The following is a 27,584-nucleotide window of genomic DNA, read 5'->3' as shown; positions in this document are numbered from 1 at the left end:
ATTTGAACAGCAGCAGTTGGGATTTAACCCTGGTATTTTATTTAACATTGTTGGGACTTAACCCTGTTAATACTTGCATCTGGGATTCAACCCTGTTATTTTTTGAATATTTTGGGATTTAACCCTGTTATTACTTGCATCAGGATCAAATTACTGGGAACTAGAGTGCACGCCTGACCTTCTTTTTCTACTTAATGTTGCAGGAGGCCCGGGCTCCAGAGGCAGCAGCACCGGGGTTATTATGCCTCCACTTTGGAGAGCCATAGTCATGGTTTTCCTCCCTCCCCCAATTTTGGGCAAGATTTGTGTGTTTGGAGGGGAGTTGGTTCCTGGTTCCCTGAATGAAACAATTGTGCCATCACTAGAGTAACCAGAATCCCTTGAGACTGAAATTGAACAAGTAATTAGCAACACCTGAAAAGGAACACAGTCTCCCTGAAGAGAGTTTGAGACTTGAAAGTACTTGGAGGAGTAGAACTATTGTGCATTTGAACTGCAGCAGTTGGGATTTAACCCTGGTATTTTTTTTAACATTGTTGGGCCTTAACCCTGTTAATACTTGCATCTGGGATTCAACCCTGTTATTTTTTGAACATTTTGGGATTTAACCCTGTTTTTACTTGCATCAGGATTAAATGACTGGGAACTAGAGTGCACGCCTCACCTTCTTTTTCTACCCCATATTATTTCAGCTTGCAAGCCAAAAATGACAGTATCCCGTCCTAAACCCTATAACCAGGCCAACCCAACCTGTCCCCGACCTCACCTGCCTTTATACATTCTCAATGGTCCATCTCCAGAGTTATCAAGGCACACCCGACTGATATCTCTCACCCACTTTGGAACAATGGGCTCATTTACAATGATTCTTAGTGCATCCTAAATCTCCAGTAAATGAAGGATGGTCATGTGCACATGACTTTCTGGTTTATTCAACTTCACCTGACGAACTCTAGCTTCTTCCTTCTCAGTCGACGAGCACTGGGCCACCACCCTTTAGCGCAGTTCCACTATGGAAGAATGTCCCATTGTGTCAACCAGTTCCAACTGGCCTAATTCAAAGATGCTGGTGCATTAGCCTTCACCCACTAACCCTGAGAGTCCTGAGAAGGCGCTGTATTTGTTTTACGGATTTGTTTTATGGTTAAAAGTAGAATTATAGCATCAACAGAGGCATCCCCCAAGGTGGGGTGGACCTTGTAGTGCGATGCATACATTGTCATTGTGTGTGTCCTGCAGGGATCCTACATTCATATGGAGGGTGCATTGACCATACGGGGGAGACTAAGGGACACACATGGGCACAAACGAAGTACTAGCATTCTGACAGACCTTATAAGGGTCCAGAATACAAGACTGCAGGGGCTACAATTACATTTGTTATATTTGAATATGTGTTAATTGTTAGTGTTTGTGCACACTATTACAAATGCACAGGTTCAGCAGCACTACCAACCATACCATTCTGTAGCATGCGTTCAAAATGAAACATTGCTTTGTTGCTCACTGAAGACATTGGTCAATGGTTTTAATCTGGGTGCACCCCTTTTGAAGAAGGAATTAGATTTTGAGAGGCAAAATGGTATTTATTCTCTTCAAAGGTAGGTATTAAAAAAGAACATTATTTCATTATACTAACATTAGAAAATGACTTTAAAACATGCTACAATACTCATTTCGAATGATCATCCCCATTATATATTGTAGTCATGATACAAATGTTACACTTGCCTACTGTGCAGAGCAAACTACCAACACTTGAAATAACCACATACATTATTTTTGATAGCAGGTTATGATTCCAAGATGGAGATTCTGTTCTGCCCCTATTGTACTCTTTCAAAATACCCATATGAGAAAGCGGAGAGGGCAAATAGCAGCAATGAGAGAATACAATCTAAGAGCTTTTTTGAGAAAATAAAAATGACCAGATTGTTGTTTTGTATTTGACAAAAATATTTGCAATAAAATGTCCTCTAAGTACATAATGCACACTGGGCATGGTATTTATATCATTTTCCACAAGACTCACCCTACAATAAGTGCTTGTAACAATGAACCATATATTCCCATTCAGAGAGCCTCTGGTTATGGATGTGAGGCGAAATAGATGTGACCATTTTCATTCTGTCTGGGTAAGGTCTGTCATGCTTCTCTTTTCAGGAGTCTCACAGAATTTCAGAAGAGGAAGGGCTTGGTCTCAGGGGAAGGCCGTCTGTGCATATATGGCTATGCACATGCTTAGTTCCAAATGCAATATATTGATGATGTATTTATTTATTCAGAGTTTTATGGAATGCTGCATGCCTACATAGTCACATCAGAGCTTGCTGAAAGGAGGGAGAATGGAAAGGAAATGGAGAGAGTAAGGGTAACGGGGGCAGTGAGCAAAGAAATAACACATGGGTAACTTTCACAGCAGACAGTTAAGTATCATTGCACAGCCCAACTAGGGCGCACATTTTAATAGTGGGTAACAACACAAATTGATGCATTATTGTTTTCATCTAGGGAAGGCCTCACAGAATAGTCGTTTGTTATATGTATCCTTGAATTTGAGATGGACAGGCTCAAGTCTGAGAGCTTGTAGAAGCTTTTTTTTAGAGTTCTGGGCATCTGCTAGAAAGCATCTTACCCCCAAATCTTTCAAATCAATCCATTGAATATGTCTATTTGCTACCGATGGGCTGAGGGTACTTGGTAGGGTTTACTACCTGAGATTACTGTCAAAATATTTAGGGCCACTTTCAAAGAAAACTGATCACGTAATTGTAAAGACTATTTGATGTTGTACAGGAAGAAAGTATAGCGTTGATCCCTTTTACCCAGATTCAGGAACAGGTGCCATGTTTGGTCTGAATTTGTTGTAGTATTTGAATGTTTTTCGTTCACTTTAGATGCTGTAGCAGAAGTCAATTTTAGATAGGATTAAGACCGTATGGCCATGCACCCAAGACTCTACACCCTGGCCACAACCACCGCAGCATATCACACCCATAGTGGCAATCCAGTCTTGGTTGCATGGACAAGACCAAATTTATAAGCACCAAACCTATAAGCTATTATGGGTGTGGTATGCTGCGGTGGTTGTGGCCAGGGCCTAGAGTCTTGGGTGCATGGTCAAAACCAAATTTATAAACATTGAAGTTATAAGTCACTATGGGTGTGATTTGCTGCGATGGTTATACTTATTACAATATACTTACTGTTTGGTTTAGTAACTGGAGTACATGTAATCCTTGTTAATTTCTGTGATAAAAGAAAAGATCATGTTAGTATTGGTATTTTGTAATGACTTATAACATTGAATAATCCCCAAAAAAAATGTACGCTCATATTTTGTAGATTACAAACCAGTGTACTGTACAATTTGCTCAGTTTCTGTGTTTGTTGCTGAAATCATTGGGTCTGTGGGGAAAAATAAAACCATGTTGGATTTAAAAAAACGTTTTTTGTTATGCTACAGTCTATTTGTTTGTTTGTTTTCAGTGTTCACTTGTTTCTGGCTAATGTTCTATATGTTGGCTTGTTGCAGATTTTTGGAGCAGTTAGATATCTGTTGACATATTGTAACTGTCTATTTTTTGTTATAATGAAGTGGTATTGATTTATCTGTTTGGATATTGTAAAATCTTGGGGCAGTTAGGTACCAATTGGCGTATTCTAACTGTCTATTTTTTGTTATAATGTAGTGGTATTGATTTATCTGTTTAGTTGTTGTAGAATCTTGGGAAAATTAGATACATGTTGGCATATTCTAACTGCCTATTTTCTGTTATAATGAAGTGGTATTGATTTATCTGTTTGGATATTGTAAAATCTTGGGGCAGTTAGATACCAGTTGGTGTATTCTAACTGTCTATTTTATGATATAATTTAGTGGTATTCATTTATCTGTTTAGTTGTTGTAGAATCCTGGGGCAGTAGATAGCTGTTGGCATATTCTAACAGTTTATAGTTTTTTAATAGAAGTTTTGTTAATGTTTAAGTACAGTTTAGTTAATAAATTTTGATTTTAAGAAGATTAAATAAGCGTTTGTTAGATTTACTGGTAATCTCTGCTTTAGAGTAATGGTACTATCATTACATTCGAACCATTCACATTTTTTTTACTATATGCAGTATAGTGACCTGCATTGGTTGTGGCTCCTGTGTGGTAGATTATACCTATTGTCGTGAAGGTTTTCTTACCAAGTGATACTTGACCATGTGTGAATCCAGTGAGCTTGCACTTTCTTTTGGTACCATATGCATTGTAACGTAGAAGCATTAGTATTACGTATTTACTATGTGTTTGTATTAGTAAGGTGGAGCAATTATCCGAATTGCAGGTAATACATAATCTACCATGGTTTGCATTTTGTACAAGTTGCTGAAATGGAACGGATTCACAATTAGGTATTGATACATACACAAAGCGTTCATTGGGGATTTGTTCTTGTGTCACATTTTTGCAGAGAGTTTATGTATGTTTCCACATGTATGAAATCTGGAAGATTTCATACTTGTGGATATGTTTTTGTTTTCCAGTACTTGTAGTAAGTACATTAGAAATTCTTGTGGATCTTCGTGTGAGTTTATAGTGAATTTCACCATTCCAGCACAGTAGTCAAATTGTTGTCTTATTCCATAAACACTATACGCGTTGTCAGGATTGTTTGTTGCGTTTCTATGAAGTACTAACATTTGCAAACACAATTGGTCTGTACTGTGTAAGTAAATGTTGGCAACAATTGGTGGTAATTGAAATAGAATATTCATTGCTACATTTGCGTAGCAACTTACACCAATTACATTTGAAAGTTTAAATGGACCAGGTAGTTCTGTATCTGAGTGCATTTTTTTGAGTTTGTCTTCCTTTTTTGAAGAAGTACCTGGTTTACTTTCCCTAATAGTTTCTTTTTTGTTTGTGGTACTTCATGAAGTATTCGTTTTTTTTTTACTCTCTTTGGAGGATTTGCAGTGACATCCTGTTGCATTTTGTTTGATTTAGTTGTCTTTTACAACATTTTATTTTTTGTGGAACAGGATATGTTTTTAGATGGGGGTGTATAGTGAACGAAGTCTATTGTATTCTGAAATGCAAGGAATATCAGCGTTTAGTTTACTTGCATCAAAGTTGATTAGAAATAGACCGTCAAGTGTACATAAGCGTGATAGTGCTACGTAGCTCATGCCTTCTTTAAAGACTGTGTTACCAATGTCTGTCAATGCTTTGTCTAGGGCAGAGGTCTTCAAACTGTGGGGTGCGCCCCCATAGGGGGGCGCGGCTGCATCCCAGGGGGGGTGCCAAAGCCCAGCATGAAATGTCTAAAAAATATGTTTTTCAAAAACATATTCTTTTTTTTGTTTTTTGTTTTAGATTGGAGGAAATGGGAAGGGCCAGCTCACATGGTCAGACTGGACCATAAAAAGGTCTTAGGCACCAATGAAAAAATGGCCAGCAGTTGCAAGTGAATATTCAGTCCTTTAGTCACAGACTGTTTGAATAGTACCCAAGCGGTTGTTTTTTGTTCAAATGTAAACAAATTGTGATATTTAAAGAATATTTATTCAGCAACAATGGTCAAAACTACTAGCTGCATAGTGAAGTAACTCCTCAAACTGGCCCACATTGGCCAAAAAAGTGGCCCATTTTGACTGGCCTACACTAGCATTTTGCATTTTTGGTACGGTCATCGCCCTATTGCCCTATAGGCCAGTCCAAGCCTGCTGGCTCATCCATAATGGGTGAGGGGGCGTCCACCCACTGGCCACTTCACCCATTATGGAGAGCCGAGGAGCCAGCCCAGTGAAACACTGAGCACTCCCTCAGCTGGAAAAGCAGTTGCCTGTGACAGTTGCCTGTGACAGTTCATTTCCCCAGCCGCACATTATCACTGAGCCATGCAACGCTGGGGGTGTTTTGCTTAGCTAGCCTTGCATAGCTCATTGGATATGCTGGCTGGGGCACTGCATGTATGTATGTGCAAGAGGTGCTCCTGCGCCTCCTCGCACATACGGGCAGAGCAACCTGGAGCGGGGCATTTTAGCAACCACGCGCAGGCCCCTGCAGAAGGTACGTTTATGGCGATTTATTTTTTATATAAATGTGTATGGATTTGTGTATGCTTCTGTTATGGGACTTTGGTGGGAGCAGGATGGGCGGCAGCACTGGGATAGTGGTGGGAGTAGGGTGGGGAGAGCCCAGGGTCTGTACTGGGAGTAGGGTGCGGTGACGGCACGCAAAAGTTCATAGCGATTTCTACATACTGTCCATCTGGCACTTTTGGGGGGTGCCCGGCCTGCCCAAACTTTGCTCAGGGGGGCCCCGGCCAAAAAAGTTTGAAGACCACTGGTCTAGGGTAAGACCTTGTGATTTATGAATAGTGACCTCGTATGCAAGAGTTAGAGAAAATTGTTCTCTGCGTACATACATGTCTTTGAAGAGAAGGAATCGAGCTGTTGAGCGTCCTAGCCTTTTCACTTCTGAAAGTTTATCAAAGAGAATATTGACAAACTGAATGTTGTTGTCACGTGGGTATGTTTGAAAGCCAACAACTGTACCCAGTGCTCCATTAACTAGTCTTTGATCCACGTCAAGGTTACGTTTAAGCATTACTCTGCAATTTAGGGATAATTGTAATATTTTTTCCAATCCAGCTGTGTTGGAGATTGAATTTTCTAAACGATTTAGTCTTGTTGTGGCTTGGTCACACATGAGTAGTGTCATACCATGTATGTCTAGTTTGTCTGTGGCGCTAATTTCAATTATTGGTTGCATTTTTTTTTTAACATTGTTTCATTGAATTTGAAACAACTTGCAAGAGTTGGCATTAAGGCCATACAGTTGACATTTTTGTGGGCTAATTGTTCCATAACATCCGTAGCACATGCATTATCGCCATAAAGTGCATGAATGTGCCGGGTTTTCAATATTCCTTGTGCTTCTTAAGATAGTATACCAACTCTAATACTTTTTAAGATGTTGGCATAAGTGAGATTTGCAGATTGCCGCATATCTTCTGTTAATTCTCTGTATTGGGAATGTTGCCAAAGGTTGACATTTCCTATGCTGCCAACAGTTTTACGGCAGAGTTTGTGTCCTAAGGTTTTAAAAATAGGCTCATCTTTCACTGGTGTCAATTGAAGAAGATCTCCGAAAACAATAATGTGTTTTCCTCCAAAGAGCTCTTCGTAGTTTGTTTTGAGTACTTCTTGGACCATGCTCACTTCATCTATTAGTAGCATTTTCATTTGTTTTAATACTCTGCGTAGTTCCATTGCAGCTTCTGTAGAAAGTTTGTAATAGTCTCATTTGTTTTGGTGTTCTACTAGCAGGAGTAGTAATCAGTGTAAAGTGACAATGCCTATGTTGTAGGCAGCTAAACCTGTGGAGGCAGTGACAACAGCTGACAGTTTGTTGTTTGTCAATTGTTGAAGGAATTTGCTGATGATTTTGATTAAAAATGTTTTGCCAGAACAAGCTTCACCACTGACGTACAGTAGTATAGGTTTGTGATTTTGGCAGGTGCATTCTTTGTTTTCATGTTGTACAACATGTGCAATTTCTTTTGTTACTTCTTTAAAAATGCTACGTTGCTCATTGTTTAGTTTTGATTGTAGTATAGTTAAGTCTTCTTTATCTTCATAATGACACATGGGGCCTCATTACACGGTAGGGGGTGAGCCATGGCGCAATTAGCGCCATGGCTCATGCCGGTAAAATACCGGCACCGCCTTGGCGGAAAGGGGATTTACCGCCCCATTCCAAGGTTGGCGGGGCGGTAAATCCCCCTTCCGCCATTGCCCTTCCCCATTCCCATTTCTGCCCCATAGGGCTCAATGGGAATGGGGAAGGCGCTAATTACGGCACCGCAATTTAGCGGTGCCGTAATTAGCTCCGAGGTCCCTTAGCGGGTTGGTATTTAACGCCTGCAAAAAGCAGGCGTTAAAACTCCAACCCGCTAAGGGACCTCGTAGTAAGGCGGCAGGGATTTACCGGTACCGGTATTTTACCGGTACCGGTAAATCCCTACCGCCTACCGTGTAATGAGGCCCATGGTGTTTTCTACTTCCGTCATAGCTAATTCTGCCTCATTTGTTATTAGTGGCTGTCCCAGTGGTTCTTGGCTTCCTGTTACAAAAGGTTGACTACTGTCAGGAGTGTACTTAACTAGTTGGGCCTGGAGTTCTTCTTCGTGTTGCTGTTCATTGTGCAACATTGTTTTGTAGTGTGTAAAGTTTACATCGGTTATAGTGCTTTCATTTGCTTTGAAAGCGTTTTCGTGGGAGTCATAGTTATCTAGTATTTCTTCTTCTTTTCTCCATGGTATAAAGAGTAGTAGCAGGGACATGTAATATAGTTCTTTATGTTGAGGAGTCTTTAATGACAATTTGATACGATTAATTAAATTTGGTTTGGTGAATTTTACTAAGCTGCCTTCACAATTTGACACTCTGTATCTACCTTTTTTTTTCATCGGGTTTTATATTATTTTTGTATGTGAAGTTTTGGGCTATGTGGTATAGACACATGGTTTCCAAAGTGGTACTTCTGTTTGGGTAGTATGTGTCCAGCAAATTGTTTTTTTAAATGTCTTGGCTGTTGGGATCCTGTTTGGCTATTGTTTCTATATTGTCATATGATTTCAGAACTCTTTTTCTAGATTTAGCAGGACCAAGACTTAGCCATACTATATTTTCAGATTTTCCATACAAAGCAGTACCGGTTAAACAATCTGCTGCTTCATAGGAGCCACATTCTCTATGGGAGAGCATTTTTACGCCCAAGCTGTACAATTTCTGAGACAGTGTTCTGTCTGATGATAGGACAGTCCAGAGGTCTTGGAGCTCTGTTTTTTCTGCTTTGGTTAAGTATGCTGTAACATATCGTGCAACTGCAGTGGAATTGTCTGCAATGTACTGCACATCTATGTTTGCATTCCATAAGTGGGCAATGATTGCATTGTAATCATTGATATATTTTCCTTCTTCTGTTATTTTTATGTAATATGTATTTTTAGGTGATTTACCTTTAACACTTTGTCTAACTGAAGACATGAAGTTGTTTACTTGACCTGTTTTTGTAACTGGTCTAGGAAAACCAAAGCGGCATTTGGTGTAGTATTTCCCTTTGTCTTTGTATTTGCGACAACAATATTTGCCACATTTGTGTCTTTGAAATTGTAACATTTGTGCATGAAGATCACTATTTGTTGCTTCCGATGGAATTTCACAAGTGACATATTTTTCGATAAACTGTAACACAGTGGCATCATTGTCTTGACCAAATTTAGGAGCATCTTTAATCCATGAAAGCATGTGGATATGTGGTGCTCCTCTGGCTTGGTATTCTTTTCTCCAAAAGAAGTGTTGCACTTCTCCGAGGGGAGGAACAGATTTATTACAAATAAAGTGTAGCATAGCAATGAAGCGATGGTGAAAATATCTTAAAACATTAACAGGATCTAGAGAACAAAGTTCTCCAGGTGTTAGTATATCTATGTTTGTTTTGTTTTTGTTTGATATGCATAGGAAATCATGTAAATCTTCCCATGCATATTCTGCACAACTTAATGTAACAAACCAAGTGGGTGGGCCAAGGTTTCTAATCATACAAAGTACATCTCCATGACGTCGGAACCAGTACTCTTTACTACCACGCATGTTTGCTAATAGATTTGTAATACTTGATTGTAAAACCTCATCTTTTTGTTGCACTTTTTGTAATAGTTGTGTAGCTGACATATTTTGAAAGTGGGTTCCTGATTTTAATTTGTGTGCAACTCCGTAACATAGAGTTGCTAGTTCACTTTCAAAGAGTAGGTTGCATATGTATTCCAAATTTTGTCTAAATCTGGGATCTTCAGAATACATCCGTAACAAGCGGTATTCTGATGCTGTTATTTGAATAGGTCCATCATCGTACCTTCCTCCTTTGCCAGTAGGAAAGAGTAGAGGAAAAGCATGTGCTTCTATACTTTTTCCCATATGCTGATTGGTGATCCTTTTGTTTGTCACATTTGGTACGTTTCTAGTGCATCTTCTACGGTGTCATTAGAGTGCAATGGATTAATTGTATAATCGTCTAAAGTATTGGATACTGTAGCAGGATCTAGAAGCTCAAATTGACCAGCTTCTGGTGACTCTTAAATTATATCAGTGGTTTCCTTCAAGTTTTCTTCAATATTAATTTCTTTATAGTATTCACTATTATCTTTTAGATATTGCAAGGCTTGTCTAACTTTATGTCAATCTACCAGATGTTGCCAATTTTGTTTGTCTTTTGTAGGTACACCATTTACTAAGATAATTAAAGATTGCTTCATTGGACGTTGCACTCCCAGAGTGTGCACATTTTGTTTTCGATCTAATGGTAAATACACTACTTTTCCACAAATGCCTTTCACCAATTCAGAGGGAGGTAATTTTGCTGTTTTTGGTTGAATTCGTATTATTGCTTGAAAGGGGTTTTGGTAGTGGAAATAATTCCAAATTATTTGTGATAGCACATGAAGGAGTTTGGTTGTTGTCAAGTGTTGTAGTGCAGTAACTGCAAAGTATTAAGGGGTCAGTTATTTCGTATTTGTTTTCTGCTATAAGGTAGAGAGCTAATTCAAACCATTTAGAATCTTCATTGTCTTCTATTTTCTATGTTAGATGTACAGTTTTTGTGTTACTTTTATAAAAAGTTCTGCGGCAACATACACACACACGGTTTGGTACTGCAGCAGATGTACTTTTAAATTTCAGTATTTCTTTTTTGTATGTCTGTAGTAGAAGGTTGCCATGCATAGAATTGTTGCTAATTTGTTTTAAAGCTATTTCATTCTGTAAGTGGCTTTCACTTCCAAAATATTTTTCTGGATATAGTCGATTTCTTGAAGTAGGTCTTTTGCTGTACCATGTAAGAAGAAAGTTATTTAAATTGGCTAGTGCTAAAGCAGGTCTTTTAGCATAGTACAGTTTATAGACTAGATTTCTTATAGTTGAATGATGTGTCGATATCATTTTGATATGATGGAAGGTGGTTTTGCAAGTAGGTCCTGAAATGCAGGCCAATGAATGTCCTTGTAGTCCTGTGTACTTGTGCACTGGACAGGTATCCATAGTTTGCAGTAGTTTAATTTTGATTTGGTCTTTGCCTTTCACATACTGATTGAGGAATTGGCGTAAAGACTTGAAAGATTTTTTGGGAATGTTACACATTAACGTGCTCGGCCATTTGTATACTAGACATTCTGATTCAGTTGAATGGAGAGGTAATTCTATGTTTTCTGGGGATATTTTTGTAAGCAGTATTTCTTGTTCCATTATGGTATTATTAACTTTTTCATAACCTCGTCCACTGCTATGGATGGCAATTGCATTTCTTTGCTTTTGTTTGTATTCTTCTTCATTAACATATGGTTCTGTGCTTGTAGTGTGACTCCACTCACCTCCACAGATATTTAAGAAGTTATTTTTGTTGACATTTTGTTTATTGAGAAGTCTTTTTTGTAATTTAGTCATTAGTTTTGTTAGTGGTTTCATTTTGTTTAACACTAAAATAAATAACTTTCTTTTGAGAAGGCTTGCATGGCCTATCAAAGCTTCTAAGATTAAATTCCTACGGTAGGTTTTAAGGGTTGTGCATGATTTCTCTCCTGTTTTTATAAGATTTTGAAGGACTCTGTGGCGGAACATTTTTGCTAAAATACTTTTTTTGGTATGCTTACTTGGCACTATATCAAGATATATAGGAGCAGTTTAATCAGTAGTAGTAGCTGAATTATTGTTAATTGTTTTCTGTTTCGTTTTACATTTTGAAAGAGGAGGCAAAGTTTCTGTACTTGAAGCTTGTTTTGTATCGCTAAATGACTGTATTAGCTGTTTTGTTTGAACTTTTTTTTGCAAATTCTGCTAGGGATGGATGCTTATTTTGGACACTTCTATTTTCATTTGCTCTACTTCTGCGTTGCTTTCTACGGACTTGATTTTTGGTAGGCATTCTTTAGGGTCTATTGAAAAAAAATAAAGAAGGTATGGGTTGGGGTGTTCTGCAATGTATGTGTGCTATGTGCATGAGTATCTGAGTATGATGATAAAGATGTATGTGATGGTGTGTGATTGTGCATTGGGCAACTACAACTAGTTGGGATGGGTATTCTTGAATTTATGTGCTACTAAACCGGGGTTGAGGTGACAGTAGAAAGTAAGCTGGTGGTGAGGAGAAGCACAAATAGTAAATATAATGGTATACAATTAAAACAGTTGTTTGTTCTATAATATCAAAATTCTAGGTGCTGAGTTGTGTCATTTGTGTGCCGAAAAATGGGAATTTGTGCGCCATTCTGCCTGTAAATCTCTGTTTAACAAATGGGGATTTGTGGACAGAATGGTGCACAATCTCTGTTTTTAGGCGCAGAAATAGCATGAATTAACCCTACAGTGTGTTTGAGTAATAGTACAAATATTATGGTGGTATTTAACTTACTTTTTTTGTGGAATGAGCAGGTTTCTTCTTAGTTGTTGTTTGTACTTCAAATTCTGCTGCTGCTTTTTTTGAGAGTGGTCTTCACTGCAATTGTAAAGGAAACACATTAGTAATTTTGTTTGTATATAGCACTGTTGTTAATTTAGACATTGATTTTTATGTTTTTGTACAAGTATTGTTTGATATTTGAACATAGTGTGTGCATACAATTATGTTTGACTGTGCACTCTTTATATTGCACTCTTTTTATTTTACTTTAAATATGTTAGTTCAACATGCTTTGCAAATGTGTGTGTAAAAAGAAATTAAATAGCGGATAGGTTTGGAAGTGACAGTAGATTATAGCAGATGGGAAAAATGACAGTATGTTAATTTTATAGGTTATACAAGCTAAAAGTCAGTTAATCTGTTTATATGAATGTATAAGAATTGTACATGTACTATACAGAAAATATGCATACCTGTAGTTTGTGTTCATGTATATGGATATGCATGCAGTTGTAAGTAGAAATCTTGGAGACTTGTACAGTATTTCTTGTAGAAGGTGCTTTCCAATTATATGACACTTGTACTCAGAGTGATTAACAGTACATTTAAAGTGCTGATCTATGATGATGGAGTTAGATGTAGAGGTCTTGGATGTGATTGGTGGATGGTCATGTGACTGCTTAGCTATATCCAATGAGGGAATGGCACAGAGAGTGAAATGGAAATGGTAGAAGGACTGTCCATGTTACGATATGTCTGCGGACATGGCGGTAGTCCACAGACAGCGCGTGTTACATCCGGAAATTTTGGGGTGGGGAGGCATGCAAATGAGAATGAGCAGAGCAAGGGATTGGTCAGTAAAGTTTAGTGGGTGTGTTGTGCCAGGAGAGAGTTTGTCAGATACTTGTTTTCCTGAGAGAAGAACAGATAGCTATGGCTGTTTGTTTCAGAAAACAGATTTTTGGATTTTGGGAGACTCGTGGATACATTGGTTGAAGGTGCATGCAGCCAGCTGTGGAGTAGGCCAGCTGTGGAGTAGCTGTAGATCTTGGATTCCCACATGTGGAAGTGCACTGGCATGGAGTACGTGGAATGAAGTGGTTGGACTCGCTACCTCTCTGTGCTACTTTAGAGACAGAGCATCATCCAGACATAATTGTAATTCATTGTGGAGGGAACAGTTTAAGAAATGTGTCTGGAATTTCTTTGCAATTTGCAAAGAAAGAAGGACTTGGGAAGGTCATGGACATGTTTCCAAATTCTCAAGTAATTTTTTCTCGGATTGCGCAGTGACAAATGTGGCTGCGTTCTTCTTCATCTGGTCCACAAATGGCGAAAGCGAGGCGCACTGTCACTAAGGGTGTTTGTGCCTTTCTAAGAGATGTTGCCATGTCCTCTTTTCACAATGAAAATATTATGTTTCGTAGCACATATATTTTTCGCAGAGATGGAGTCCATCTTACTTATGCTGGCAATCAGATTTTTCTGAGAAATGTACAAAATGCATTGCGATCTTTTTTGGAATTACAGCATCCATTTTGTAGTAGGTGTTGAGCATTTCAAGTTTTACAAACACAAACAAACACCACCAAAAGGCTCTTTTTAGAGCCACCACTTCCTCCCAGACAAAGCTGCAATGGTTATGATAGGGCAGCACCCCAAAAATTTAGATAGTCGCGGACTGTCCGCGGACTTCTAAAAATTACACAAGGCACTACTTCATTTATTTTCACTTCTAATTTTAAACTGTGAAAGGCGGCTCTGAAAAGAGCCTTTTTTATTTTTGTTTTTTTATATTTTTTTGTTTTTTTACACACGACACACTAAGAGAGAAGGGAAAAGGAGGGTAAGGAGGGGACACCAACCACGGGGATAAGAAAGGGCGGGTGGAGAGAGGAAGATGTAGGGTGGGCCTTACTTAGGTAGAGAGCAGGTCTTCTCATGCTCTGAGACCAGAGTCTCAAAAGCACTTCAAAGTCTCTGCCCCCTGCAGAGTACTGCGTCACAGTACATATACACAGAACTGTGACCCTCGAAAGGTAAGGGTCATCAGCATTGTGAATGGCCTTTGAGGCAGCTGGAGGAATACGCTGTCCCACAGGGGTGTTCCTTGTGGTGACAGGATCGGAAACGGAGGATGTAGTAGAGGAAGTCAACCTACTACGCTCTTCGCAAGGTACAACCTTGTGAATGGCCCCAGCGTCGAACAACCTTAGGTGTCGCTTCATAGTAGTCGTACCAAAGCTGTACGAACCAAGCCTCCTGCGACTGAGCACCATTTTGCACTCTTTGCAGGTGACTTGGTTGGCACGTGCCTTAGGTACGTTACCATGAATGGTAAATAACCGCCACACCCAAGACTCACGGCGAGTGCTGGTAGTAGGGACTTCCACTATCTCATTCTCGTCATCCTCTTCATCCTCCTCTGCATCCTCACTCCTGTTCCCCTCTTCAGGCCCTTAGGGAGATGGTGGAGAGGGTGGGGGTGTGCTGAGGCAGATGTAGCACCAGGTGGCAGTAGTGCAGCCATGGATGCCATCAGGTTTCAGAAATTAATCTGGAAAATTGGCAGCAGAAATGTGCTGTGTTCTGTAAGATAGCCAGAAACACAATGAGGATGAGCTCTGGGGTTTGGCCTTTTCCTGCGCTGTCCGCGGACAGATCGAACACCGAAAAAAGGTTCAAAAAGTATGTGGAAAGTCAGGATTACTGTCTTTGACTTGTGCTATGGTGATTTATTATTGAAAAATATTGTGGATTGCCTGAAAAGGTAGTTTTAAATTGTTCGGGGACACGAACAGTGTCCGCAGTCAGAACACACACTCAGCGTGAGCGCGGTCACATGATAGTTTCGTGAACATGTCCACAAAGGAAAGCGGTGTCCGCAGGACACCAAATGCACAGGAACTGTTTTGCGCATGCACGTTGATGTTCTATGGAAACTGTTCGGGTCCTGAAACTAATTAAAAGTGTGACACAAGCGAAACGAACAGTTACGAACAGTCGTTTGTTCTTAGAAAAGTTTCAGTCCGCTTGCGAACAATACGGACAGGTATAGCGTCCTCAGGACACCCCCATTTTGTTTATTTACGAACATGTCAGGACACTGTGTGTGTTCTTAGAATAGTTTCAACTCACTTGCGAACAATACTGAGAGCGTCCTCAGGACAAACCCATTTTGATTATTTACGAACATTTCAGGATATTGCCTGCATTCTTAGAACAGTTTCAACTCGCCTGCGAACAATACGGACAGACATAGTGTCCTGAGAACACCCCGATTTAGTTTATTTACGAACATCCCGGAACACTTGATGTGTTCTTAGAATAGTTTCAACCTGCCTACGAACAGCACGGACAGGTCTAGTGTCCTCAGGACACCCCCATTTTGTTTATTTATGAACTTTTCAGGACACCGTGTGTATTAGTTCGATTACGGACATCCCGGACACCGAATGTGTTCCTAGAACAGTTTGGACTTGTTTGCGAACATTACAGACAGGCATAATGTTCTTAGAATATGTCCATTTTGGTTAATTGCGGATATCCCGGACATCTTGTGTGTTCTTAGAACAGTTTCAACCTGCTAGCAAACAGTACGGACAGGTATAGTGTTCTTAGGACACCTCCATTTTCGTTTCCTCATGGACATTCCAGACATCCGCGCTGTCCGCGGGCACCTCAACTGCTTTTTTTAAAAAAACAAGAAATGAATTAGGACATAATATAATAATTTGACTTTATTATATATGGATGTTAAATTTATGACAGAGAAGGTGAAGCAGAAACTGAGACAAACACAGGAGAATTGGGTGTTTCAAGAGGATTCAAATGAGGTGAAGAAGGGATGGAAGTCTCATCAAAATGTTTTTGTTCATGGAGAGGGTTTGGGGATAATTGACTGGGATATGGTGAGGGGGGACAGGTACATGTGGGACAATGGTATCTAGTTTTTTTTTTCAAGTGATCCTCCACAAAGTTTTTTAAATTGTTGACATTTTCCATGAGTAGGTCAATTTTTTCTTCCATGTGCTGGAGAGTCTTATCCAATATTTCTTTTTGTTTACTATTTTCAATGTTTGTATGGTCTGTACATAAAAAACAATGTATATGTTAAATGTATATAAAATAATATTTATTAATTGGTTTATATAGAAAAGTGTCTACCACTAAGTTCACTATCTTCAGACATTTCCTCACGTTGGAAATGCTCCTCTAGCCACTCCAGAGTACTAGACATTTCTGTGAGAAAAAAAAATAATATCACTTTCTTTGTATCTGTACTTTGTATCTAATACAGAAACATTAGAAATATATGAGTAAAATGAAGTACACTTACTTACTGAGAAATATCAAAAGTGCTGATAACCCTAATGATTATCTTAATGCACAGAAATAATTGCTGTCTTTCAAGCCTATGTCTTCCATTATGTATATGTTTCATATGCTAGGACTGGACCCTAAGAGAATTACTGTAAAAAAAAAAACTTGAGGGATAACTCAACTAATATAGTACCTTTTCAATTGTTATTTCCTGCCTCCTACTGAAGAAAACCATGTGCCCTAGATAAGTCAGTAAAGCAATGAAGGGGGAGCCAGACATGTGATGTCATCAGTGACATTTGTGATGTCATCTTTGATGTCCTGGGTGTTAGTCTTAGCAGTGCACAGTGGTGGCGCGAGTTATGGTTGTTTAACTTACCATAACTGGCGAATTTCAGGGGGTTTTCGGTTTTACTTGGAACCATAACATCCCTTCAACAAAGTTTTTTTACTGAATTTCATAGGTTTTTAGTAGCGCAACTTAACCATAACGTCCCTTTAACACAGTTTTTTTACTGAATATATATATATATATATATATATATATATATATATACTACTCGCAAATGGAACAAATAATTATATTCCATCTTGATTTTGCACTTAAAAATGGTTGATGTTTATGGAACCAGACAATGGGAATGTGTCTAGGCCACATGCCAGTACTGGCCCTTGTTAAATAAAATGTAGACATACAAATGTGTTATTTTGAATTGTTATATTTTCTTTTCATTTGCACCTGTTTTAATGATTTCCACTTGTAACTATGCCCTTTATGGGGATTCATTCACAATGAGATGAACTTTCAGAATATTTTTCTGAATTATTCTATTTATTAAATGTATTTAAAGAATGTAATACATCAAATAAAACTTGGCTTTCATGATCAAATGTGGCATAGTGTACTCTTTTTAAATCACATAGAAAATACTGATAAATGTTTTGTAAATTTGTTTTTCTTTTGGTTGCAAATCATCTGTGTTCTCATAAGAATGCAGTGCTCTCGCCTTCTTCCTATGGGTTTGAACTTTTCAATTCCTTTTGGATCTCCCACATCACTGTAATTTGATGCACTATTATTACATTGGATGGGCTCGTCAATTGGCTTTTTTGTCCCTAAGGCACACTCAGAAAACCATGCTCCTGGCTCCTATTTGTCCCAAGGTTTACAATTTCATCAGACATCATGATGAATGTATAACTCCTATTTCATCCCTGCTCATGGGAGTGAGAATTTATCTGTGTTAAAATATTCATTTTATTAATATTGTTAGGGTATTCATTGAGCATGGACCTAGCTTCAGGAAGCAGCGCAGCGCTTTACAATCATAAGGGACGAAAACAGTGGGGGAAGCAGAGAAAAAAGGGGCGGGGAGGTAACAGTATAGGGTGGGCAATAAAGGCCTTGAGCTCTTTCCTGAACTGTTCTCATTTGTGTTCATCTGAGATTGTGCTAAACAATATATTAACGTTTCTAAGCATTTACTGTTTATTGGACAATTTCTTTAAATCACACAGCAAACTGCCCATCTTTATATTTAGTTTGGAAAGAATCATTTTTGAAATCAGAAGTTTCTCTGCATGAAGACATGTCTGCCGATGTTAGGTGTTAACTCTCAAAAAACATGCTGTCCGTATTAACCGATGGCTCTCCAAAGGGGCTTGTACTGACCCCCGTGAAATCAATGAAGGCAAATAAGGATCTTCTGTGATGCTGATCCCAAAGGACCCTATGGTGAGGATGGAAATTAGTTTGGGAAAAGAGAAAAGACCAACGAGATCAATATCATATCTGCATGCTAAACATGGCCTGATATCCTAACCTCTAAAACATGGCCTATGCTCACGTTCACTGGGGCCAAGGCTCTACATCTCCCGGTCCTGAAATGAGCAACCATGTTTGCCCAATTAACGGACACACAATATTGACCTTATTAAGAATAAGAATAAGAATAAGAATAAGAATAAGAATAAGAAACCTGCTAAAGGTCATTATTAAGGCTATTCACCTATACCGACATTCACAAATTGCTTACAAAGTGAACCTGCCTAGTAACTGTGGCACTGATAGACAAACAAATGAAAAGTATAGCAGCAAAGAGATTTTGTCTCACATGTGGTTTCTTTTCTATTCCTTTCTCCCTTACTACCAACAATCCTCCCTTGCACCAGCCCTGAATGTCTGGCATTTATTTTATTTTATTTTTATTTGACACATGTCATTTTCAATATATGATGTTTTGGATATATGCAATTCAATTATATGTATGATGTTCGACTTGGTACTTCACAACGTATTGCTTACATATTGTTTGTGTGTGATGTAATGGATACATAAAAAACAAAAACAAAATCTGTTGGTTTTGAACTCATACATTAAGCAATAAGCCCGGATTTGATAAAGGCAAACCACCGAAACACGTGTCATCAGAAGGGCATTTTGTTGAAGTATCATTAAATATTTACTGATGAAACTTAACTTGGCGCATGGTCTCCTCGAGTATTTGTCTTAACTTCAGTTTTGAGCAGTCTTGGCTTTTCACCGCTATACTCCATTCAGACGCGACAAGAGTGTGAATAACTGATCATTAGCAGCAATTGATAGACAAGAATCTTTGAGACAATTACAAGTCACCTAATAGACATTGCCAAGCATTCCAGTTATAAAGATAAGAGCCATTGTTTTCAACAGAGCAGAATGTAGTTCACTCTATTTAAGAGGGACCAAAAATGTTGAGCACTAGTCCAAAGGAGTCGAAGCCTGCTAAAATGACGCCATAGCCTCCTACCCAGGAAAAGTGAGAGCTCAGTTAGCATTACAATTGGGCTGCAAAAATGTGTAGGATATTGGCACCACCCACGGATGCCTAAACGACATAAGGGATTCAACAAGACTCTGGAAGAAGGCCTCCATGCAACTAAGCCTACACAACAGTACTCTCCTCCCCACGAGAAGGACCCAGAAGTGCATGTGCAGTTCCCTGGTCCCTCCCCACACCAAAGCCACAAGTGCCCCCTCCTGAAATTAATGCAGTCCACATGGATAAAAGGGCCCTCTGTTCTGACCCACTCATAGTATCCTTGCTGCATGGCACACACTATGGGCCTCATCACGAGTTGGGCGGTAACCCTTAAAATTGGCGGTAACGCTATCAGCGCCGATTTTAAGGGTCCGTCGGATCACAAGTCCAAATACCGCTGGCACCATTACAGCCGGCGCAAGTACAGCCGGCTGTACAACCGTCGGCTGTAAAAGCGGCAGTATCCATTCGTGCTAAAACATAGCAATCACGAGTATGGCGGAGGCGCAATTAGCGCCAGAAAAGCGGCGGACAATCCGCCGAAAATACCACCAGCAAAATGCTGGAGGTAAAAGAACACAGGCCACAGCAATAAGGGCCCAGGTGAAACCAATGCAAATCAGAGGCCAACAAAGGACCCACCCATGCACAACACACCCTCCCCAAAACCATTTCACCAGCAGGAGCAGGGAGGAGACAGCAATAAGGGCCCAGGTGAAACCAATGCAAATCAGAGGCCAACAAAGAACCCACCCATGCACAACACACCCTCCCCAACACCATTTCACAAGCAGGAGCAGGGAGGAGACAACAATAAGGGCCCAGGTGAAACCAATGCAAATCAGAGGCCAACAAAGGACCCACCCATGCACAACACACTCTCCCCAACACCATCTCACCAGCAGGAGCAGGGAGAAGACAGCAATAAGGTCCCAGGTGAAACCAATGCAAATCAGAGGCCTACAAAGGGCCCACCCATGCACAACACACACTTCCAAACACCATGCTTCCATTTGGAACCAGGAGCCTTGATGTGGACATTTACCTGCTGCGCCTGGAGCTACAGAGGCCATCCAACCAGGCCAGGGACATGGGAGCACAGGGGGTGGTGGGGATGAGGAGACGGAGGAGAGCATCACCAGCAAGGTGGCCAGCCATCCCCAGGGTCAGGCCAACACTCTGGGCCCTGACTGATGGCCAGTTGGTGACCGAATATCGGCTGGACAGGGCAACCATCACCCAGTTGCTAGACACAATCCAGGCTGACATCGGCAGCCATATAGCCATCAGCACAGCAGTACCCCTGATTGTGAAGCTTGTGTCCGTGCTACAATTCCTCGGGACTGGCAGCTACCAACACACCTTTGCCATGATGCATGGCATGGCCCAGTCCACATTCAGTGCCATGCTGGGACAGGTGCTGGATGCAATGTTGAATCATGTGAATGAGCACATTGCATTGCCAGCCACACAGACAGAGGTGAACCAGCTGAAGGGTCAATTCCATGCCATTGCCCAAGTCCTGAATGTAATAGCTGCCCTGGACTGCACACATGCAGCACTTGTACCACCCCAGGCACATGAGGCAGCCTACAGAAACCAGAAAAATTACCATTCCCTGAATGTGCAGATGACATGTGGCTCTGACCTCACCTCCAGCCACTGCTGTGTCCGCTACCCAGGATACACCCACGACTCCATGGTCCTGCACAACAGTACCCTGCCAGCATACATGGAAAGGCACCGAGGCCGAAGCACATGGCTGCTGGGTGAGTACAAATGTATACCGTAATGCATGATGATCCACATCTGATGGGGCTGGTCACACACAGTGAAATCCCTGAATGGTAATAGGCAGCACCATCACTGCAGCATTTCCATTCAAGCACATTGCACGACAAACCATGGACATGATCAACACAGCAGAAGACACCCATTCAGGATGTAAAAGACATGTGGCAGCACAGTGACACATGGAAGGCCTACCACCAGAAAGCCTCCTGTGGCTATGGCTTCCCACACTGACACAGCACAGACATCCCACCCTGCCCACCCGACAGTCATGCAAATGTAACACAAAAGTCGGCACATCCACAAAAGCACCACACATAAGTAGTCTGATTAATGCCAATGTACATCCCCAAACACTGTCCCCTGATTTGCCAATGAAATGCCTGGAGAACAGTACACAATAGTGGCAACCAGCAAATGCAACAGCAGCCAAAGAGAATGGCAATGACACATGAGGTAGCCACTTCTCGCATGCACAAGCAGATGGAAGGGTCCCATTCCCCAGTGACAAGGGAATGAGTACTGTTACATTTTGAAACAGAGGTGTACCGAGTTGTGAGTACTCCATTGAATCAATGTTGCTCATAGCACAGCACACTCCACAATGTTAGTGACCAAATGACAAGTATGCCAAAATGACACTGATGACTGAGCCCTGTACACCGACTGAACTTACCTTCTCCCCAAACCTGCTTTCTCTCCCCTACAGGTGATTCTGGATATCCCTAGTACACATGGCTCATGACCCCTGTGCGTCATCCACACACTGCAGCAGAGTGGGCATACAACATTGCCCATGGCCGTACACGGATCTGCGTGGAGAGGGCATTTGGACTGTTGAAGGAATGCTTCCGGTGCCTAGACCGTACGGGAGGGGCATTGATGTATGCACCTGAAAAAGTTGGAAAAATTGTACTGTCATGTGCCATGCTGCACAACATTTGTTGTCGCAGGAATGTGCCAATGCCCCCCGATGCTCATGTGCAGCCACCTGAGGATGGGAGTGAAGGTGATGACGTGCCTGAAGGTGTTGCACATGCACAAAGGGTTGGGTTGAGGGTAGGGCTGTACCGAATATCATATTTAGTATTCGGCCGAATACCGAATAGTTTGTCAACTATTCGGCCGAAGCCGAATATGAAGCCGAATAGTTGCTTTATTTAATAAATCATGTTCCAGACTTCAAAAAACACACTTATTAAGAAAACAAATAAAGCACCATTTTAAATGCATTCTATACTTGTATTTCTCTTCATTGTAATTAATGTAGCATCTTTATTTAAAGTATAAAAGCCAGAAATAAAGCAGATTTAAACAAAATGAAGGGACCAAATGTACAGAAGATTGTTGCATATTCACTGCCAGTTAAAGTAGGAGGCTTCACAAATGAGAAGGACTGGCTTTGTGAATCTGATGCATTGCATTGTCTATCCAGTTGCAAAGTCGATGTGGTTGAGTTTCGAAACTTCTTTGCAACACACAGAAATTTATAAAATGGTTCATGTCGGCTCATGTAGGACACAAGTCAAGAGGAAGTCTGAAATGCGTGAACACCATCTCACAACGATTCACCCCACCCAAACAAATTCTGCTCACTTTTCACTTATCCGAGCCACACTTTCTCGCCAATACACAAACATATGCAACTTATAATTTCCTGATAAAATAGCTGATAATGCTCAGGAAAAAGAAAAGGAGGGACTATGACGTACGCAATGGGAAGTGACATGACAGGAACTGAAAGTATCTATGCACATTTCTTTCAGTTTGTTTTTTCCAACTGAAAAAAGTGCACATTGCATATAAACATTTGCTAAAAGTTGTTCCTGTATTGTTGCAGGCTGAGCATAAACAATGAGCACCTTTTTTGTCTAAGAATCTGTAACAAAACATTCCCTAAAGAGCACATTACAATAGAAGATATTTTTCAGCTGTGTGATAGCAATTTGTCTGGTCTAATTCTATTCTGTTTTGCAAACTGAAGTGTATATTGGCCTTTCTGAGTTCATGTTGCATTGTATTCAAATGAGAATGTCAAAGTATTCGGCAAGAGCCGAATAGCAAGAAACTATTCGGCCGGAGCCGAATAACTTTTTTTCAGCCGGAATTCGGCCGAATACTTACTCGAAGCCGAAGTTCGGTACACCCCTAGTTGAGGGAGGGGTGGTTGGCCAGACAGGGCTTGATTGATGATTTTTTTTGATACGGGTGACGGCTGCATTTTGCACATGTCACTTGAACATTAAAGAGCACTTAATCACAACTGTCCATGCTTTGTGAATTTTGAAATGTGATTTATTCTCAGTTAAACTATCCCCCCTCCCCCCAGCGAACACCCAGCACACAATCCCCCTCCCCCCAGTGAATACCCAGCACACAATCCTCCCTCCCCCAAGTGAATACCCAACACACAATCCCCCCTCCCCCTAGTGAACACCCAGCACACAATCCCCCCTGCCCCCAGTGAACACCCAGCACACAATCCCCCCTCCCCCAGTGAACTCCCCACAACAGTGCAGGTAGGTGCATGTTTGTTCTCAGGGCACCCACAACGATGCCATGTCCAACTACAATGGTCGTGGGCGCTTTCCATGTCCAGGCCCCTCTGGTGTGTGTGACCTCAGGTGGCGCATTGAACGGCGCCTAGGAGAAGGCTCAAGGGATCCCTCCGTGGGTGTAGTGGAGGATGATGGGACTGACCCGGTTGCTTGCATATGCTGACGAAGAAGGTTGTTACCTTCCCTTGTCTGCTCAGCAAGTGCTGATACTGCCTCGCACAACTCCCTTACCCTTTGACCAAACCCTGTCAGGGCTGAGGTGCATTGCTCCACCACTCTGCATGTGTGCGCATTGTCTTGCGCAATGTACTTGCAGCCATGGCGTATGGATGCACTGATGGCTTTGATGTGCTGGCTGTGCACTTTGGCCATGGATTCAACTTAGGCCTGTTTGGCCTCGATTATGTCCAGTCGTCCCATTACTGTTGCTCCCGTGACAAAGGGTACCCCTGGTGTCGCAGGTACCGGACTGGCACTTGTGCGCTGTGGGGGAGGGCTGCATGGGGACATGTTGCCGGCTTGGATTGGGCTGCCGGGCTCTGAGTGCTGGTCTTCAGGGCTGCCATATGATGATGTGTCTTCGTCTGGCTGTGGTGTGCGGACACGACGCACATGCACACGTGGGGTTTGTGCTCCCTGTGTGCCTGGCCCTGGGGTCCCCTGTGGTGTGCCCATCCCTCGGCGTCACTGCTTCCGGGGGAATGCAGACGTCCTGCCTGATGCGCACGTGGAGGTGTCACTTCCACGTCGGGCTCTGACCCACAGGTGACTCCCTCTGCATTGGGAGTATGCATGGTGGCTTGGGGCGAGCTGGCCGCGGACTCCCTGCAGACATGTGGGTGCTACAGCGGTCTGGTTGGGCTGCGTTGTGGTGATGTGGGAGGGGTCCGGCGTCGGGTTCCCTTCCGCGCGGCCCCTTTGTGGGGTGGTGGTGCTGGTCGAGGCACGCTGCCTTGGGCACTGTGATGGAGTGGCCTCCTCCCCATCATCTTCATCCCGTGAGGTTTGCCGTGTGCCTGTGGGGTACATAGGGTGTGGATTGACTTCAAGGCAACCTACATAAGTATCAAGCAGTTCATGCCAGCAAGTGGGATTGTATCAATTATGCATTCAACTTGCATATTGTTCAGTCACCATGTGGTGATTGGTGTGATGTGTGAGTGTGGAGGTACACTGCATGGGAATGTTTGTGTGACAAGATCACATGTGGGGTTGGGGTGCACTACGCTCAGGGTCCTGGGGGTGTATTCTTGCACACTCACACTCTACGTAGCTGTCCCATGGCTATGGATGTCTGTCCCCTGCCCCTTCTATTGATGCACTGCATGTGCAGGGTAGTCTAGGTGGCACTATGGTTCAATGGTTCAAGGGGTCACTTATGGGTGTCTGCAGTGCCTCACACGCATTTCTTCACATTCATTCACTCAGGGTCTGCATGTGTGGTACTTTCAGTTGCATGCATTCAGGGTGGGACTCACCTGGAGGCGGATCAATGCCAGTGCCTGCCTCCGCTCCACCAATTCCCTCAATGGTGCCCATGTCAATTAGGGCACTCATCGTCTCCTCCCAGGGTGTGAGTTCGGGTGGGGGTGGTGGTGGCCCTCCTCCAGTGCCCCTGCTTGCACCCCTGTGCTGTGAGAGGATGCCGCAGACTCTCACACGCAAGTCGTTGAGGCGCTTGCGACAATCCTCGCCATCCCAGGACACGCGCCCCACTGCAGATACCCTTTGGCTGATGTTGCGCCAGATCTGTGCTCAGCGCTGGCCACTGGTCTTGCGGTGCTGCAGTTCTTCATGGTGGATCTCTGCCTCCTCCACCAGTACAGCCAGCTCCTGGTCACTAAATGTGGGCTTCCTCACCCTGTCCAGGGCTGACTTGCCCCTAGTGCGCTCCTGTGACATGATTCAGTCTTCCCAGGCGTGTATGGCTTGCAGGGGCTGTGATATCCGACGGATTGTGATTTCCAAGATGGCCGCTGCTTTGTTTCCCATTCCGGCGGTGACACGTTTCCCGCACACTAATAGCACGCGCTCATGGCGTGCGCTATTAGCGCAGTATGGCGGTAGCGCACGGTGCGCTGGATTTACGGGTTCTTGGACCATTTTCCCATCGAGCGCTATTTGTGCTACCGCCATGTCCCTGTGCGCGTGCACGAAAACCCGTGATCTGGACTATCTGCCGGTGGGCTTGGCGTTAGCGCTATTTACGCTCAACGGGAAACTGCTGCATTACCGCCCAACTCGTGATGAGGCCCTATGTGTGTGTGCAACACGAAACCCTCCTCTGCCACCATCCTCTCCACTCCTCACACTCCCCCATGCCCCAAAGCCAATGCTGTGTGGCAAAGTCACATACGTTCTTCAAAAACTGCTGCCTAGGCAATCATTGCAGAAATCATTTGCTAGTCTGTTCCTGACACCATAGCCCAAACAATCAAGCCAATAAACTATTACCGCCCATGTAAAACCATTCCACACACCCATAAACTGCTCCACCCAGAGACAGATTGGAAAAATCCCAAGACAACCCCACACTCTTCCCCATCAGCAGGAAAAGTGCACACTTTCAGAGACTGGAGTCCATGGAGATGTAATGTGTCCCTCACGATTCCCTAAAGCAATCCCTCCAAGAACCCAATAATTGCGGGTTCAGTACCCCGAGAAACAGGGCATGGGTGCACTATGCACAAAATCTGATTCCGAAACCCTGAGTGCTGACATCACAGTAAGGATCAGTGGCACTACGTCAAAATACCCACACAAATAAACCATCAATTAAATCAATCAGTGTCACTGCAGCAGTAGGCTCAGCAGCACCTCAATGAAACACCTGCACAAATAAATCACTAATCCAATCAATCAGTGCCCACACCACAGTAAGGACCGTCAGCACCACCCCAATACACCCACACAAAGAAAGCATCAGTGAGGACACCTACCTATCCTGGAGGGCACCATGAGTGTCTAAAGAAGCAGACGCAGAAGAGGAAGGTGTAAACTCTTCATTAAATTTAATTTGGAGGTGTAGATAGTATGAGAAACTGCTGATGAATTGGGATATTTTACTTGGGGCTTGGTAATGTCACAAAGGAGCTACCTACCTGGTGGCCATCTTAGATATGGAGTTTGGTATGTTGCTTTTGTAGCTGCGGACAGTGTGTTGTAAAAGCGGGCATGTGTCTACACCTTGTAGTTCCACAAGATGTTCTTGCCATAGTGGGTACCAAACTATTGAACAGGAATCAACTGCACTACTATGTGGACCTGTTTGTGAGGCTTTTTCCTTAAAGAGGTGATACAAACCTGCTGTCAAAGGCCTACTGCCCAAGTTAAGGGCCAAAACGAGAGAGCCCTTAGTGAGGACTTGGGGGTTCTATTACCAATGTGCCTGTTGGACACGTTCTTACTGCCATTCGCACATCAAAACAATGTCTAGTATGATAATTGTTTCTATAAAATGTTTTTCTTCAAAGGGTGAGTGCCTATTCAAGAAGGGAATACTATCCTCCACAAACATGGCCACAATATCATTTGGAGCATACAATAATGGCCTAAAAGAAAATAATCACAGAAGGCTTCCATGTAGAGCAAAAGAGGCATTGCCTCAAGGAGTTTTCTTTGTGTTGGATTGTACATTTTTCTCACTGTCATGATTTAAACGATTGC

Source organism: Ambystoma mexicanum, chromosome 5p, assembly GCF_040938575.1.
Source record: "Ambystoma mexicanum isolate Mex_15411 chromosome 5p, UKY_AmexF1_1, whole genome shotgun sequence".
NCBI lineage: Eukaryota > Metazoa > Chordata > Amphibia > Caudata > Ambystomatidae > Ambystoma > Ambystoma mexicanum.
The sequence above is the reverse complement of the archived record's forward strand: the minus strand, read 5'-3'. Positions refer to the sequence as shown.